Raw genomic sequence first — 11296 nt, forward strand, 5'->3', positions numbered from 1 at the left:
CACAAAGTGAATTGAGTAAATATGATTACTAAATAAATGACAAGATGCCACACTAATCTCTGACTCACTGTAGCTGAGTATATGACCAAGATAGTTTGTTTTTATAGCTCTTTAACACCTCTGCAGTTTGTCACTCACTGTTCAAAATTACTCTAATTTTATGCTTTGATTGTGAATCTTATAGGGTACCAGGGCCATATTGAAGAACATGTCTTAATATTTTTTAAAACTTTCATACCCAAGCATACTCCTAAAACTATTCTCAGATTTTACAGATGTTACTTTCAAATGTTGACAGTAACCAGTTTGCTGTATAATATTTGACTAAGAAATAAGACAAGATAGCCCCATTTTGAGCTCCTTGGTCAGTGGGGAGTCTGCTTCTCCCTGTCCCTTTGCCCCTCCCCCTGCTTGTGCTAGCGCTGGCTCGCTCCCTCCCTCTCTCTCAAATAAATAAAATCTTTGTGGGGACCGGTGTGGCTTAGTTAGATAAACGGCTGCCTTTGGTTTAGGTCCTGGGATTGAACCCTGATGAGCAGGGAGCCTACTTCCCTCTCTTCCTCTGCCTGCCACTCCCCTTGCTTGTGCTCTCTGTCTCTCTGTCAAATGAATAAATAAAATCTTTTAAAAATATATTTTAAAAAAAGACAGGATTAAAAATTAAACTTTTCTGACCAAACACCTGCCATCAAATAAGAACCAAATTGAAAAACCGATATCAAAACCAAAGAATGGATGGAAATGGAAAGAAACTAATAAAAATATAATTGGTAGTACAGGTGTACATGGGTGGCTCAGTTGGTTAAGCATTTTTTTTTTTTAAGATATTATTTGACAGAACAAGTAGGGGAGCAGCAGGCAAAGGCAGAGGAGGAAGCAGGCTCCTGCTGAACAGGGAGTCCAGTGTGGGACTCAATCCCAGGACCTTGGCATCATAACCTCAGCTGAAGGCAGAGGCTTAACCCACCGAGCCACTGAGGCACCCAACATTGCTCTTGTTATCAGCCCAGGTCTTCATTTCAGGGTCATGAGGGTCAACGCCTGTTGAGCTCACTTAAAAAAATAAAAAATAGAAAAAATAAATGGGATGCCTAGGTGGCTCAGTCAGTTGAACATCTACCTTTGGCTCAGGTCATGATCTCAGGGTCCTGGGATTCAACCCTGCATCAGATTCCCTACTCAGTGCAGAGCCTGCTTTTCTCTCTCCCTCTGCTGCTCCCCCTGCTTGTGCTTTCTCTCTCTGACAAAAAAAAAAAAAATCTTTACAAAAAATTATATGTGTGTGTGTGTGTGTATCACAAAATATTGATTGAATAGGGATTTTGGTTTTGACTTTTTCTTGACTATGTAAGGGATACTTTTTTTTCTTTTAAGTAGACTCCACACCCATGGAGAAAACTGGGAGCTCAAAACTGGACTTAAACTCACAACCCTGAGATCAAGACCGAAGCTGATATCAAGAGTCTGACATTTAGCGGAAGGCAGAGGCTTAACCCAGCTGAACCACCCAGGCACTCCAGTAACTTATAAGTAAAACAGAATCAGCATTGAAGAATCCTGTTGCTTAAAAAACAATTAAAAAATTTAAGAAAAATTACCTAGTTACTGACCTACTACTTAATTTTCTCTAAGAAAATTACCAAGTTGGGGCATCTGGATGGCTCAGTGGGTTAAGCCTCTGCCTTCGGCTCAGGTAATGATCTCAGGGTCCTAGGATTGAGCCCTGCATTGGGCTCTCTGCTCAGCAAGGAGCCTGCTTCCCCCTTCTCTCTCTCTGCCTGCCTCTCTGCCTACTTGTGCTCTATCTCTCTCTGTCAATAAAAACAAAAACAAAACAAAAACATAAAAAAAATTAAAAAAAGAAAATTACCTAGTTAATATCCTATAGTAGCTTCTTCACATAGATTTTAGAGTGTGTGTGTGCATGTGTGCACACGTGTGTGTGTATGGATAATATGTGAATTTAGTGAAACCTTAAATTGGATAATTATTATTCTTGCAGATGGCTAAATGAAAGTATAATGTGTAAACATTTACTACAAAGGATTGCTAGTTTTTAGAATTTTTGTATTTTGGGGAACCTGGGTGGCTCAGTCGGTTAAGTGTCAGACTCTTGAATTCAGCTCAGGTCATGCATGAACTTAGGGTTGTGAGATGCAGCCCGGCCCTTGGCTTGCACTGGTTATGGAGACTGCTTAAGATTCTCTCTCTCTGGGGTGCCTGGGTGGCTCAGTCATTAAGCATCTGCCTTCAGCTAAGGTCATGATTCCAGGATCCTGGGATTGAGCCCCGCATATTAGTAGAAAGGGGTGCCTGGCTGGCTTGTTTGGTAAAGTATGCAACTCCTGATCTAGGGATTGTAAATTTGAGCCCCAAGTTGGGTATAGAGACTACTTAAAAATTGAAATATTTTAAAAAAGAAAAAAAGAATGAAGAATGAAAGTTCTTGACCACTCCCTGCTCATGCTCTCTCTCTCTCACTTTCTTAAATAAATTAAAAAAAAATTTAAAGTTTTTTGTAGAATCCAGAGAGATGTCTTTCTTTTATCCCTGTTATGATAATTTGTCTCTTCCTTCTTTAAAATGACCAGTCTAGCTAGAGATTCATAAATTGTATTGCTTTTTACAAAAAGCCAAATTTTGTTTTATTGATGTTGCTTTATTGTTTGTCTGTTTTCTATTTCATTGGTTTTCTCATTTGTATAATTTCCTTTTTCCCACTAATTTTGGAGTTAATTTGCTCTCCTCCTTCTAACTTCCTAATGTAAAAGCTTAGATCAGTGATTTTGGACTTTTCTTCTCTTATAACATAAGCCTTTAAACCTATAATATCCTTCTAAGCACAGCTTTAGCTGCATCCACACATTTTGTTATAATTATCATTCAATTAAAAATATTTTCTAGTTTTCCTTATGGTTTTTTTATTGACCTATAGATTATTAAGCAGTGTATTGTTTAATTTCCAAATATTTAAAGATTTTCTAGATATTTTTCTGTTACTGATTTCTGATTTAATTTCATTGGGGTCAGAGAATAAACTCTGGAAGATTTCAATCCTAAATTTATCAAGACTTGTTTCAAAACCCAGCCTTTCTTGGTGAATGTTCTGTGTGCTCTTGAAAAGAATTTTGGTAGGTGGAGTGTTCAAGTTGGTTGATGGTGTTTTTCAGGTCTTGTCTATTCCTTCTGATTTTATGTCCACCTTTCTCAAATATCGAGAGAAGAGTATTGAAATAGCCAAACCAAAGATAAATCATACCCATTTCAGTTATCGAGAGAAGAACATTGAAATAGCCAAGCCTAGATCATACCATGTATCTTTCCTATACTTGTTTTATCACATACCTATCCATCTATCTGCCCATCTGTCATTAATCTGATGCATTTCCAAGCTAATTGAAGACTTTGTACACATTTTTCTCTAATTGCTGCTATATGTGTACCATTAATTGAAGGTCAGTATTTGCTTAGAGCTTGTTCTTTCTTTTTTTTTTCAGTAAAACAATAAGAGGAAAAAAAATGCGTTTGACACATACATACACTTGTGGTACAGACTCTTATCAAGATAAATATAACTGGGACGCCTGGGTTGCTCAGTGGTTAGGCATCCACCTTTGGCTCAGGTCATGATCCCAGCCAGGGTCCTGGGATTGAGTCCTGGATTGGGCTCCCTGATCAGGGGGAAGCCTACTTGTCTCTCTCTTGCACTCCCACTGGTAGTGTTCCCCCTCCCGAAGTGTCTCTCTCTGTTGGATGAATAGATAAAATCTTTCTTTTTTTTTTTTAAGATTTTATTTATTTATTTGACAGATGGATCAAAAATAGGCAGAGAGGCAGGCAGAGAGAGAGGGAAAGCAGGCTCCCTGCTGAGCAGAGAGCCTGATGAGGGCTCGATCCCAGGACCCTGGGATCATGACCTGAGCCAAAGGCAGAGGTTTCAATCCACTGGGCCACCCAGGCACCCCTGGATAAAATCTTAAAAAAAAAAAAAAAAGATATATTTATTTATTTGAGAGAGACACAATGAGCAGGAAGAGAGGGGTAGAGGGAGAGAGAGAGAGAGGATCTTAAGCAGACTCTGCACTGAGCGTGGAGCCTGACTCGGGCTCGATCCCACAACCCTGTGATCATGACGTGAGCAAAAACCAAGAGTCAAACTCTTAACCCACTGAGCCACCCAGGTTCCCCAGGGATGTGGCTCTTAATATCAGCTCAGGTCTTGATCTCAGGGTTGTGAGTTCAAGCCCCACAATCTCACACTGGGTGAGGACCCTACTTTAAAAAAAAAAAAGATAAATCTAACCATCACTACCCAAAAGTCCTATTTTCCTTTCCTAGTCAATCCCCGCTCCCTTCAGATGTAATCCCAATTTTGATCTGTTTTCCAGTATTCATAGTTTACCTACTAAGGTGCTCAAGGGCAGCTTCGTGGACATGCAACCTAGATAGTCACACAGGACCACATGCTTAGAAGGGTAACATACTTGGTATAATGCAAGCTGTAACAACCTTGAAATTCTCAATATTCTAACAAGGAGTCCACATTTTCATTTTGTACTGAGCCCTGGAATGTATGTGGTTGGGCCCATCAGAGTTGTCATATAAATGGAATCAAACCATCTGTCATTCTTTGTGTAAAGCTTCTTTTACTCATCATAAAAATTTTTGAAATTCATCATATTGCATTTGTTGGCAATTTGTTCTCTTTTATAGCTGAGAAGTATTGAACTGTATGAACAAGCCACAATTTGTTTAATCCATCCTGTTATGGGTAGACAGGGGGATGCTTCCAGTTTGGGGCTATTATAAATAAAGTTGCTATACACCTTATTGTTACAAGTCTTTTATGGACACAAGAATGCCTTAGACTAGGTGTCTTAACAGGGGGCACTATATTGGACTTTTGGATAGGATATTCTTCAAAGTATTTCAAGGAGATTAGCCTCTACCCACTTAATCTACTCAGTCATTTAGACAACTCAAAAAAGGCCTCCATACATTTCCAGTCCTTTGGGCAAGGCAGTTACCACTTCTAATTAAAGAACTATAGCTTTAGGGACACCTGGGTGGCTCAGTTGGTTAAGCCACTGCCTTTGGCTTGGGTCGTGATCCCAGGGTCTTGGGATCGAGTCCCACATAGGGCTCCTTGATCAGCAGGGTGCCTGCTTCTCTCTCTGCCTCTGCCTGCTGCTCTGCCTGCTTGTGCTCCCTCACTCACTCTCTCTCTCTCTCTCTCTGACAAGTAAATAAATAAATCTTAAAGAAAAAAAGAACTATAGCCTTAAATTATAGCATATCTTGATTTCAGCAACATGTTTTATCTAATTCAGTGTTGCTATAAGATAGAAAAAGTAGACCATGTTAATGCAGTGGATATCTTCTATCTGGTGTTGGGCAGATCCTAGGAACTTTCATCTATCTTTCCTGCACTAACCTGCGTTGCTTAACTTACTGGAGGAAAGAAACTGCCCGGAAATGTTGAGTCACTTTAATATTTTTAGACCAATTAGACTTCTTTAACATAAATACTTATTTTTATCAAGAGGATTCCAATAAAATACTCTAAAGTCACAAAATAACAACAACAACAACAAAAGAAAAAGTGGACTACACAAATTCTGCTGGAAGAACAGAATGAGGTCAATGGGACTAGAATTTTGTGATTGAGAGGGGAAGGACCTAAGAGCAGGAGTCAGCTCAGGCAAAGCCTTAAGGAATGGTAAGGATTTTTTTGCTATCGTAGGGAGAGAAGCAGGGGACAGACATGAGTTATATTGTGGAAAGATCACTTCTGAATGTTTTATAGAGAATGCACTGTAAGTGTGCAGAGTGTAAGAAGGAAGATGAATTTAGAAGCTATTGAAGTAGTCTCGGTGAGAAATCATGTTAACCTGGAGTGTTGGTACCAAGAGTAGTGGTAGTGAAGATGGAGAAAAGTTCCAGTACATAAGAGATACATTTTTGGAGTTAGAGCAGATAGGACTTACTAATTCCAATGCGGGACATGAGGATAAGTGAGGAATCAAAGATCACTCCTAGGTTCTTAGCTTCAGCAGCTGAGAAGGATAATGGGGTCATTTATTGGCAATGGGAAGACAGGTGAAAGGGACTTGGGGGAAAATGTCCAAGTGGTCCATTAATCATCCAAGCAGAGATGTCAAGTAGGGTGTGGCATATGGAAGTCTAAATTCATGCAGAGTCATCAGTATAAAGATGGTATTTTAAAGCTAAGTGAGTATATGAAGAAACTAAGGAGAGAGTGTAGATAGAAAAAAGAGGAGTTCAGGAAGTAACCCTAAGATATCCCATCATTTAGAATTTGAGCTGAAGGGGAGGACCCAGAAAAGAACATTGAGGAACAGTGGCCAGTGAAGTAGGAGAAATAAGCTAGGAGAAGGAGTGTTACAGAAGCCAAGAGAAAAAGGTTTTCAAAATACAGTTAATGGTCAACTGTGCTGAATGCTGCTGAGAAATCAGTAAGATGACATAGAATGGTCCACTGGATTTTGGTAATTTTGGTAGAATCACAGTGAGCATGGAGAGAAGTTGACAGGAAATAGCAATTGAGGAGAGAACATGTACAGATAAGTCTTGCAAAATGTTTTCCAAGGGGACAAGGAAAATGGGGTAGCACAATGGTAGGCAGAAACAGGGAAGGGACTACTTTGAGACAGCATGGCATGTGTACACAGTGGTGGGAGCAACCCAGGAAGGGAGGGGTCACTGATGCAGGAGAGAAGAGGAAGGGGCATTCTTGAGAAGGGGACAATGGAAAGAGAATGGGACCTGGAGAGGAAGGAATAGCCCTGGAGAAGAGCAGGGGCAGCTCAGCTCTTCTTCCAGAAGGACGGAGGCAGATGCATACCAGCTAATATGGTCGTGAGAGAAGGAAAGTTCACTCCCACACTTGTATTTAACCGTGGATGTATGAGGCAAGGTCACCAGCTGAAAGAAGGGTATGAAGATGAGATGTAAGAGTTATTAGTTTATGTTTTTATTTTGACATAATTTTAGATTTATGGAAGAGTTGAAGAGGTGCAGAGTCCACAGTGCCTTGTACTCATTTTCACCTAGTGTTAACACCTTATAGGCCTGTAAGAACTAAACAAATGTAAAATATTACTAGCTAAGCTATAGACTATTCAGGATTTCCCAGTTTTTCCACTAATAATCTTTTACTGTTCAGGATCTAAGATCCCATATTGCATTTAATCATCGTACGTTGTTAGTCTCCTTCAGTCTGTGACCATTTCTCTGTCTTTCCCTTTCTCTCACGACCTTGACACTACTAGTGGAAGTAAGGACGAGAAGAGACAGAAGTATCTGTCAGACAAGGGTGAAGAACGGGGACAATGGGGCTCATAAGGGAGGAGCTGAAAGGACAAGGGGTAACAGCAGGGCATTTGAAGGAGCTGGATGTTTAGAAGGACGAAAGTAAAGAAATAGTTTGGAAAAGTCAAGCAGAACATCCAGGACACCTCCTGGCCCTGAAGTGCCTAGGAGTTGAGGGGAAAAGTAAAAGAAGCTTCCAGCTGTGGGGGGTGGGGGGGCCAGGTTCACTCACCGCCTGGAGGCAGAAGGGATATTCAAGGAAGGGAGGCTACCAGGGTGTTCGATGGTGACAGAGCAGGAGTCAGTGAGAGTGCAGTGGGAGAGTGTGGGGAGGGCAGAGAGGGACTGGATAAGATCCGGTGAGGGGCTCAGGGGTCCTGCAGTGAATGGCCAATGTGACGCTGGGTGGCCTAGAAGTTTGTTCTTCTAGCAGTCATGAAGGCAAACAGGATATAAGGCATGGTCTGATTAGCCTGACAGGCTCTTGGAAGGAGATGGGAAATCCTCCTGAGGTGCAGATTTTGAATATTAGTGCAAAGGTCGAGGATGACTGCCCTGTCCTGCAGAGTATCCTGGTGGGTGGTGGCAATCTTTGGAGGGAGGGGTGGAGGTGCTCTCTCTGGGAGGACACAGTGAAGTGGGGGCTGTGGGGTGTCCAGTCTTAGCTTACTAACCACCTGAAGATTTAGTCATGGTTATTAATAAGTATCAAGCCTTTACCTTGTGGTTGACTTAACCATTCAACACCAACAGTGTTCCTAGAGCTGGCTGGTTCCAGAAATGGTATTGTGTCCCAGACAGAAGGAACTAGGGTGTGGCAAACAGAGATGGACTTTTACCCTCGCCTTATCAGGATCAGAGAGGGGTGGGGTTTTTATGATGGGTCATATACAGGGTATGCCACAGCCGTGATGAACCTGAGAGCTTATTTCAGACAGTGTTCAAGTTTAATGACATCTCCGAAGCAGCCAGGTGTTCATAACATGATTCTGAGGAAGTTCCCTCTCCCGGTAACTGGACAGGATCAAACAGGACTGTCACCTGGGTTCTCATATTGCTGGTTGAGAAGGAACATGTTGGCAGCTTGCAAGGCATGAGAAAGAAATAACAAAGGAAGAATACACACTTACGTGGCCTTCCTTTCTGGAATTATATGTCCCCATAGGGCTTCCTGAGATGTCCCTAGAAAATCAAGGTGTGTGATAAGAATGGGCAAAGTATCATCAACTTAATTTCACTGGCACTCCTACTCAGCGACTTATCAAGTGTCATGGCCCAGGTGAAACTCCTATAAACACATCACTGTGTACAATACTGACTCAGAAGGTATCCAGTTTGATAATGTTCCTGAGAGATCTAGGCTACCCAGCCCTAGTGCTAAGGACCAGCAGTCATTGAGGACTGACTGCATTAGAGGGAGAATGATGGCCATGAATTGGTAGAAGAATGTGAAAGAAGAAGGAAATAAAGGAATGTGGGTAGAGGACGGAGGAAGGAGGACATGTCCCATCTTTGTTGGTTCCCTGTTTGTTGCGGGGTGGGGGGGAGGAACTTCCAAAAGTCTGTAGAGAAGTTTATGAACCAATGATATCATTACCACATTTCCACTTCCATGCAAGATTTATTAGGTCAAAAAGATAGCTAGGGGGCGCCTGGGTGGCTCAACTGATTAACTATCTGCTTTCAGCTCAGGTCATAATCCCAGCGTCCTGGGATACAGCCCTCATCTGGCTCTCTGTTCAGTGGGATCCTGCTTCTCCCTCTTCCTGCCACTCCCCCTGCTTATACTCTCTCTCTCTATCAAATAAATAAATACAATCTTTAAAAAAAACAAACAAACCCGGGCTCCTGGGTGGCTCAGTGGGTTAAAGCCTCTGCCTTCGGCTCAGGTCATGATCCCAGGGTCCTCGGATAGAGTCCTGCATCGGGCTCTCTGCTCAGCCGGGAGTCTGCTTCCCTTCTTTTCTCTCTGCCTGTCTCTCTGCCTACCTGTGATCACTGTCTGTCAAATAAATAAATAAAATCTTAAAAAAAAAGAAAAAGAAAGAAAAAACCCAGAAAAAAACTCAGAAAAAAAAAATAGCACGTGGTTCTAAATGCTACAAATACCTCACAGAGTATCTCAGACCAGTAAAGGGTTAGTAAGCCATCTAGACATGGAGGACATCACACTTTGCTTGTTTCCTTGGGTACAAAAGGCTTTGAAGGAGAAAGCCGTGGGCCCACTGAATGGCAATGGCTAAGCAGTGGAATTATAGGAGTATAGGGAACACAGGCATAGCTTGGCTTGTACATCACCCAGGATGGCTCATTCCTATAGAAATCATCTCTTGAAAAGCACAGGTAAATTCATCTGATGAATGTTATTGGGCATAACATGGAAGGCAAAAATGTGAATGCTGGCCTGTAAGTAAGGCTTAAGGGGATCCAAAATTGCCTAAGGAGAATCATATTTCAGAACCAACTGGCAAACAAAAACAAAAATAATAAAAAAAAAACAGCTGGCAGGGAGGGGAGATTAAATGATTCCGTTTTAACCAACAATCAAACTGGGAGGCTCCGCACTAGTTCTGTGGGGATTCAGGTTCAACAAGACAGGGATCTCAGGATTCACTGTCCTCACGCATTTCCCTGAGGAGTTTCTAGCTTCAGGAGTGAGACTCACAGAGAACTCAGTGCACAGAATTAATAGAATCAGGATTGGTCTGGCTGCTCTCCAGTTGTAAATTATTATAAATGTCAATGAAACAGATTGCTTTCTTTTTTGTCGCTTATTTTTTAGATTCTTCAAGAGTTTTCAGAGCCTTATTTGGCTACTGATCAGGGATCTTCCTCACCAGCCTGTTCATTCAGCTGACTGTGTAAGAAAGGAAGAGAAGGGAAATGAATATTTGTCAAGTGCTCCCAGTGTGCTTTTTTCACTTTATCTTATTTAATCTTCACAGAGACTGTAGCTCTTATTTCCATTTTACAAATGAGAGGGCTGGTTAAGCACAGTGAGGTAATGCCCTGGATGGGTTGAATGATGGGCTGGTGAATGGCGGTGCTTAAGTCCTGACCCTGCACTGTACAACTCCCAGCTTTCCCCACACCACACAGCTTCCGTGTTAGCAGCCCTCAGGGGTATGTCTTAGCAGTCAAAACTTAGAGAAATATTTATGCGTGTATCAAATAAGCTTTGGTACTTAATTTCTGACTGATTCCCAAAGAAGCTTGTAGTTAGGTGCTCCCCTTTACAGGGGCCTTCATTCTTTGAAATGAGATATCATACTTTCTAGCCAAATGGCTAAGTATTTGTACTTTGCTTACTTCTTGCAAAAACGCCCCGAAGAATGAAAGCAATAAACCAGCCAAGCCCTGTTAACCATAGGAACCTTCCCTCTCTGCTTCCTAATGGGGTTGGTAGAGGAGAGAGGACCTGGCCTGGTACCCATGACCACCCCCTCCCTCGCTTTGGGATGCTGTAGACTTCTGACTTTAGCAAACAACTCACAGAAAAAATAACCTGGGTTTATAAACATGGGAGCGCTGGAGCATAGATATGTCGTGCGTGGGTGTAGTTATGTTTGTGTCCAGATTGCCCAGAATTCAGAAGCTGTATTGGTTGTGCGTCAAGAGCCATACTACATCAAACCAATTTCCCGTCATTTTTTTTTTCAAGATTGTATTTATTTATTTGAGACAGAGAGAGAGAGAGCAGAGAGAGCACAAGCAGGGGGAGGGACAGAGGGAGAGGGAGAAGCAGATTCTCCACTGAGCTGGGAGCCCGATGTGGGCTCAATCCCAGGACCCTGAGATCATGACCTGAGCTAAAGGCAGGTGCCTAACTGACTGAGCCACTCAGGGTGCCCCCATCATTTCTTAAAAAGATTTATTTACTTTCAAGAGGCAGAGGGAGAGAGAGAGAAACCCAACCATACTCTATTCTTAGCACAGAGCCCAATGTGGGGCTCCAGCTCCCAAC

The sequence above is a fragment of the Lutra lutra genome, chromosome 9 (genome assembly GCF_902655055.1).
Source record: "Lutra lutra chromosome 9, mLutLut1.2, whole genome shotgun sequence".
Lineage (NCBI taxonomy): Eukaryota > Metazoa > Chordata > Mammalia > Carnivora > Mustelidae > Lutra > Lutra lutra.